This window comes from Cyprinus carpio, chromosome A4, assembly GCF_018340385.1.
Source record: "Cyprinus carpio isolate SPL01 chromosome A4, ASM1834038v1, whole genome shotgun sequence".
In the NCBI taxonomy this organism is placed as follows: domain Eukaryota; kingdom Metazoa; phylum Chordata; class Actinopteri; order Cypriniformes; family Cyprinidae; genus Cyprinus; species Cyprinus carpio.
The window spans coordinates 5210575-5218465 of record NC_056575.1 but is presented as its reverse complement, the minus strand read 5'-3'; the positions used below and the strand labels follow the sequence as shown (position 1 = coordinate 5218465).

The 7891-nt window shown below is 33.6% G+C and overlaps 1 long non-coding RNA gene across 1 annotated transcript; it reads left to right on the top strand.

Annotated features, from left to right (window-relative positions):
* The first annotated feature begins 2199 nt into the window (after positions 1–2199).
* On the top strand, positions 2200–4085 carry LOC109047105. Its single transcript, XR_002010649.2, has 3 exons — positions 2200–2258; positions 2357–2419; positions 2962–4085. It is a non-coding gene; the product is annotated as an uncharacterized LOC109047105 (long non-coding RNA).
* The last annotated feature ends 3806 nt before the right edge of the window (positions 4086–7891 follow it).

Sequence of the window (7891 nt, the reverse complement as noted above, 5' to 3'; positions counted from 1 at the left end):
AACAATATGGACAGAGACACAGCGAGTCTGATCTGTCAAGCGCTGAACTGTGGAAGATCTAGCAGTGAACCAAGATATTCAGTGCAGAACAACTGTTATGATAATGAGGTGGCCAATATCAATTGCTTTGGTAATAATAATTTAATTTCTTGATTTTTGATTGATTTTATTTCAGCAAACCAAGCACAGTATTGTTTGTTGTTGAGTTTTCATCAAAGTTTAGTTTCCATCTAAACCAGAGGTTTGTTGAGTCTTGCATGCTATAATCACAGAGAAAGAGAGTCCTGAGTCTCCACAGAGTCATCTGACATGTTCAGCATCTCCTCACCAGAGACAGTGTTCAAGTGAGTAGGTTTTGTTTTTGTAATGAGATCAATAATAAATGAATGGCTAACTGCTTTTTATTCACGATATAGTTGTGAATTGTCTGGGTGGTAAGCGATAACTGATGAGTCTCCACATTTATTTCAGAGTATCTTCCTCTCAGACTGAGTGGAGAGGAGGGCCGGTGTTCTGGGAGGCTGGAGGTGTATCATAACGCTGTGTGGGGCTCAGTCTGTGATGATCAGTGGGACATCAGCGATGCTCAGGTGGTCTGCAGGCAGCTGGGTTGTGGAGCAGCACTGAGGGCTGATGGGAATTCAACCTTTGGTGCTGGTGAAGGTGTTGTGTGGATGAAAAAAGTTGAGTGCAGAGGGAATGAGATTCACCTGTGGGACTGTCCTCTCTCCCTGAATAACCACACTGACTGCTCCCTCAAAAAGCTTGTTAGACTCACCTGTGAAGGTCACAACAAATACTAAAGAATAATATTCATTTGATCATTTTAGAGTGAATATTTGTGTATTTGCATGGTTTTTAATGTTTTGTGTCTGTTTTGACAGACTTGTCAGATTTTTCAGTGTCCACTACTCCTGCCACAACATCATCAGCTTCTCCTCCAGTTCTCTCAACATCAGTCGCTCCTCCACAAACTCCTCCACCAGCGTCTCCCCCAGTGCTTGTGATTGTTCTGGGAGTTGTGCTCTTACTGCTCTTAGTGCCACTGCTTATACTGATTCAGCAGAACAGAGTGATGAGGAGAGGTAGGAGAGATCCAGAGACTGTCATATTGTGTCTTATTCAGTGTGTGATCAGTCATGTGTTGTGAACTGACAGCAGGTTTGTCTGTCTACACTCACAGCTCTCTCTAAGAGGAGACACAGGATAACAACTGAGGCCCTTTATGAGGAGATTCAGCACAGACCCACCAATAGACACAGTCTCTTCACTCAGAGGGGTAAGTAAGTGTCATCGTGTCTGATTTGTTTAGATCAAGAGGATAATCACTTAATTCTGAGGGATGGGTGGAACAAAACACATTGATTAATTTGTGGGACCTTGAATGTTATTTGAAATTATATTGTTGAATGATCCAAAGGAAGTAGGGGTTTTGGCTGATTTGTGATTATGGATGTGTCTGATGGTTCTACTCCATAACAGGAAGTGTCCATACCAAAAAACAAAATACATAAAATGAAAAATCATATCAGATTCTAAAATATACAATTAATTAAAGGTATAGTTCACTCAAAAATGAAAATTCTGTCATTAATTACTCACCCTCATGTCATTCCAAACCCGTAAGACCTCCGTTCATCTTCAGAACACAAATTAAGATGTCTCTTCATACTGTCTCTTCATATCTGACCCTGCATAGACAGCAATGCAACTGAAATGTTCCTAGACCCAGAAATGTAGTAAAGACAGCGGTAAAACAGTCCATGTGACAGAATTAATGACAGAATTTTCATTTTTGAGTGAACTATTCCTTTTAATAATGTTACCCAGTACATACAGAAGCCTGTGTATGTTGTGTAATGCATATGTAATTAATTAAAACATTTACTTAGCAAGTACTTAGCACTTTACTTAGCAAACATTTTTATGATTATGAAAATTAGGTTGTGAGGGACAGACTTACAGTCTTACCAGTGACAGGCACTGTACATCATTTTCATAAAGTTTTTGTTTACTAAAAGTCTTTTGGAAAGATGTTTTGTCAGTTGAACAATTTTTGTTAAACATCAGTACAATCCATTGAAGACCCTGTACTTGTATCGCTCACAGCCTCATTTTCATTCTTGTCAAAAAATTTAGAAGAGCAACAAATTACACCAGAGGATGATGATGATGTAATCACTATTTAGAAGAGCAACAAATTACACCAGAGGATGATGATGATGTAATCACTGCTGGAGTGAGACATCATGCTGCAGGTTTATGACTTATAATTATTTTTACAACTTTAAACACAATAAATATATATGTATTTTAATTGATGGATGCGTTTCATTTTACATTGTTTTTGTTGTAGATGGCTTACCAGAAGACTATGATGATGTCGTCATTATACCACAGTTTTCCAGTGATAAAGCAGGTGTGGGATTAAATTTACACCCTTCTAGATTGGAACAGTTTTTTTTTTTTTTTCTTCTAATTTTCATGCAATATAAAGTATGCAGTCCAGTAGTGACCAAACCTGCTCCTGGAGGGCCAGAGTCCTGCAGAGTTTAGCTCCATCTTGTCCCAAAACACCTATCAGGAAGTTTCTAGTAACCCTGAAGACCTTGATCAAATGATTCAGGTGTGTTTGATTGTGGTTGGGACTGTGGCCCTCCAGGAGCAGGATTGGACACCCCTGATATGGTTTTTTTTTTTTTTTTTTTTTTTTTTCATGTAATTAATAAAAGCCACATTTATTTCATAGGGTGTTCAGAAGTATGATGATGTGAAGAATGTCACAGAGTATATGAGTGACATGTTTGTTATGTTTTAAACACCTTCGTTTAGTCTTTATAATCACTTTAGATGATCAATTTCTGTTATCATGAAATATCATTTAAATGTACTGCTAATATTAATATTTATTATAATGCATTTTAATGTATACATGAATTTGCTCTTGTTTTCCAATAACAGACTATGATGATGTGGAGGAGGAACCAGGAAAACAGGAAGGAACTGAATAACTCAAACCACACCCACTGCCTCAAATCCCTTTAAAGCTATTAAAGTTTTAGTGGTCTTTCTATATAAGTTTCAGTTGCAATCCAACAGTATTTTGTTACGTTCTGTATTGAAATATACAATTGCAATTTTTGACAAAAAAAAAAATGCTTTGCTTTCATGACCTTTTCAAAATGTGTTTGACTTTTTTCAGGCGCTTTAAAAAATCTTTTTTTTATTGTGTAACCTTTGAAATTTGAGAGAACAAAAAACTGACATTCTGACATTTAATTAGTAAAAACATAATTGTGTTGAGTTCAGATCATTCACCATTACAGTTTTTTTACGATCTCTTTGACATTTTTTTTCAGTACTTCTAACAATATTCCTAAACTCTTAACGCACCAACACACTTAACACACAATTGATAAAACAGTCAATTTCATGTTCAGAATCACACACTGCAAGCTGAACTCCAACACTAATTTTCAAATCACAATAGTACACTAACATAATAAACATCTACCAAAACACTGCAAACATGTCTCAAAATCACATTTTTATTCCAAAACACTAACACGTGTTCTTTTCCAAACAGGAACAATCATTAGTCAATCATAGCATAATATCATAAAAACACTAACATCAAATGGAATTACAGAAACTGCATTATTTTAGGTGTCAGGTCTCACCTTAATAGACAGTATATTGCATTGATCATAGATTGTGTTTTACACTACAGTTTTTTTTTCTTTTTGGGTTTAGTAAATGCATGTATTTTGTTTATTGTGCTGGAGAAATTCAATACAAAAATTGGTGGGGGGGGACAGAGAGATAAGTGCTGTAGTAAAGGCTTTATTTGCAACAGGACATTAGAAAAGAAAAAGAATGCAAGAAAACAAAAATATGCAATATAGCTGTCATTTATTATGTGAAAAAACAAAATATACAGGAAAATAAACAGGAAAAGCCACTGAAGAACTACAGTTTTTTTTCAATTGCTAACATCCTTTTGTCCAATGTAGTCACATTTTCAAAACACTATACTTTATTTAGCACAACATCAGTCTGTTGTGGCCATATCTTTAACACAATTCATGTTGTTTTCACACAATATTCAGCAAATTATCACGTTTCTAAAATGCTTAAATTTTCTTTTCACATAAGCTTACCCCATACCAAAATCATAGATCTTTATCTTTTTTTACAAATGTTTAAACACAGCATGACGTGAAATGAAGACCTAATGTTCCATTTGTATCCTAATAATTGCACTGTCCATGGAGCGGACCTGACTTACATTCCACTGCTGGTCATATGCTCTCCATATAACCATGTGACAAATAAAAATCTTGAATCTTGAATCTTGAATAATATAAACAAACAAAACAAATCCTTAAGTAATAGCTCATATAACATTTACTTTGACCTACATCTGAGCAGTGATGTTTTAGAAGCATTACAATACGATTAGAGTTTTTATTCATATTTTAATTATTTTGTATTTTCTGTTTTCATTAAAATTTCTGTTTGTTTTTTCACATTACTTTTCACATTACTTTTTTCCTTTTTAGTATTATTATTTTCAATTAAATCTATGGTTTTTTTATTTTTTTAATTTAGGTTTGGTTTTAGCTAAACCTAAAATACAATGAAGTAAAATAATCTGAAATAAAAAGTTTAGGTTTTAAAATTTTATTTTAATCCAGTAAAGGGGGGAAAAAATTGTTTTATATACAAATTGTTTGACACCCTGAACTGACAGTCAACAAGCAGCTCCTTTAACTAACAATTTAAAAATAAAATGACCAAAAACAAAAACATTTTAAGCAATTAATAGAAAGTGCCAAAAGTCCATCCATCCCCGCTAGAGAATGTCCTACTGAGAAACACGACACTGACAAGTCATTTTGGGAAAACATTATATATAAATAAATAAAAGACTAAGAATGATTATATTGTTGTTTTGTATTAAAAATAAATATTAATGTTTTCCCCTGTGATTTAATAATTCCTGCATCCCAGTATTAAGCAGTGTAGTCATCTCTTTGTCAGCACAAAGTTTGCAATTAACTGATGTAGCGCTGCTGTTTACACTGGGCAAGGTGCCATCTGTGCTGAAGATGAAATACACTTGGCTTTTACTCATTTTAACAAGACTTGGACTCCAATACATAAAGACCATAAAGGCCTTTCTGTCTCAGTGGAGAATGATTTTTGCCAAACACACATGAATAGTGGAGATACCAGCAAATGTGCACCACTACACCAATCGCTCTGCTGCTCTGTCATATCGTACTACTGTTTCTCAAACAACATACATAGATATAGACCTCATATGCCATCTGATACATCTACACCGGGACTTTGATTCATTTTGCACTCTCTAAATAGACTTTTATACCCACTTTGATCCCTCAGTGTAATTTGTGTGAGAGGTTCAGGATCACCTCCTCAAATTCTTGGCTGGGCTCCACAAGCAGTGGAGGACTTTTATTGCTCAAAGTCAAGCCGGGGTAAATCAGACCCGCTTCCTGAACAGATGCATATGGGAGATTTATGGCGACAACATGCTGGGGATAAATAAAAAAACTGATCAGGAAGGGAGGGGTGTTTGTTTAAGTCTGATGGAGACAATAAGGTTATATGGAAAAAGTTAAAAGGATTGTGAATAAATGAACAACTGAATAAATAAATATTTGTATATTATTTAGTATACGTGGGAGTGTCTGTTTGTTTTGATAATTCCTCATTTCTAATATGTTAGTCACTTTACATTAGTTTCATACGGTGCCCAGGAGGTGACATGGTCAGTGCACTTAGTTTTGTCGTGGCCACAAGATATTAATTTGTGGGAACGTAATATTTCGTGGCCACGAGATCATTTTGTTGAGGGAACGACATCCATTTCTTGTGGCAACGAGTTTAATGTGTAAACAAACCTGTGTGACCATAGCAACCCGGGATTATCAGACATGGATTCATTAATATTTTATTTTGAATTAAGAAATTATTATATTATTTATTATAGAAATTATTACATTATTAAATTATTATATTAACCATAGGCCTTGGCTTCCGGACTGTATTACGTGCGATAGTCGGCATTCAATTGAAGTTTATTATGAATAAATGTTACATAAAGTGCATAATATAAAATAGGCCTATCCATCCTACAGTCTTGTAAGTCCATTAATTGATCCTCTTTTTCATGTTATATTTGTATATTATTATTATTATTATTATCATAATATTATATATAATAATATTATATTATATTAAATTCATCCTTCCCTCTTAACTCTTAACTCTTAATGTTCTGAATACTTTTGTAAATATTAGCCTACTGTAAATGCTCGACATGCCAATAAAGCTTTGATTATGCTGATTGTTATTTTTGCTGGAATGCAGTTTAAATTTAATATATATTTCATTTTATTTCGGCAGATTAATAGACCGTAATTATAAATACTATAGTGTTTTAATTGAGGAATTAATCATTCACGTAGTTTAATTTGTAAATGAAAACACAACACGCTAATTAATAAAATCACTATTTTAATTGAGCAGAAAAGCATGATTTTCACTTGATGTCCTGCAGTGTTTCAGAAACACTACATGCATAATTGCTCATTCACAAAAAGGGACGCCATCGCTCCGCCATATTGCTTTGCCCTAGAATACACATTCTACTGAATTAATAGGAAATCGTATAACTTTAATGAGAAAACGTCACCTAACAAGTCAGCATTTTTATATCTTAACAACAAAAGTACCCTAATACAAAAAAAATTTCATAATCCTGTAAATACAAATGTCACATTTGATCAGCAGATGGATGAGATGTCTCAACATATGTATTACAAATGTCAAAGTTATCATTCTGAAATCTGAAAAAAAGTGTATGCTTTGTAACGTATGCACTCACTGTTATTGCACTGTAATTATGTAATATTGTTCTAATTAGTACAGAAGGTCAACTGCTAACAGTGTGCATTTTAAAGCAGTTAATGTTTTAAACGTTGGTTAAATTAATAATTACAACACATTTTACCTCTATGGAAACTGTAATTCAGTAAAACGCCATAGAATTAGCTCAGTCTTGAAGAATCTGAAACACATGTTGCTCAATTAGAAAATACACTGACTGTGTAAAAACCTAAAAAAAAAAAAAATTCATACCAAGAACACAATATAAAAACATAAACATAAATTCACAATATTACAATAAAACAATATACCCACAAATCACAGTGTGAGATTAAAACACTATTTGTACTTGTACAGGAAAAGTGAGGTTGCTAGGTGGCAGTAGTCTCTCTGCTGCTGAGTGGAGGTTCATCATGATGGTCACAGCTTGTAATGATGACTGTGCTGTTCTGTTATTATATCATCTTTTACTACAATATATTTTTGCTTTTTATTTATTTTACACTGTTCCTTTAAGTACTTTACAGGTAAAAAATAATTTTATTAGTTTAATGTTACACTTAAGAGCTTAATCATAACATCAACACAAGACCAAGAACTGAAGAAACTGAGGGCAGAATTATTCTTGCAGAGAGTAATCAAAGAAACAACAGTGTGAGCTAATCAGGGGCGATGGAAACAAACTAGTGGAGGGAAAACAGAGAACAAAGGAAACTAAGTTTACATTTACATTTAAATTTACTCATTTAGCTGATGCTTTTATCCAAAGGAACTTACAAATGAGGGCAATGGAAGCAATCAAAATCAACAAAAGAGCAACAATATATAAGTGCTATAACAAGTCTCAGTTAGCTTAACACAGTACACATAACAGGGGCTTTTAAATAATATAATAAATGAAAAGAAAACATAGAATACAAAAAGATTAGAAAGCTAGTTAGATTTTTTTTTTTTTTTTTAAGAATAGAATTAG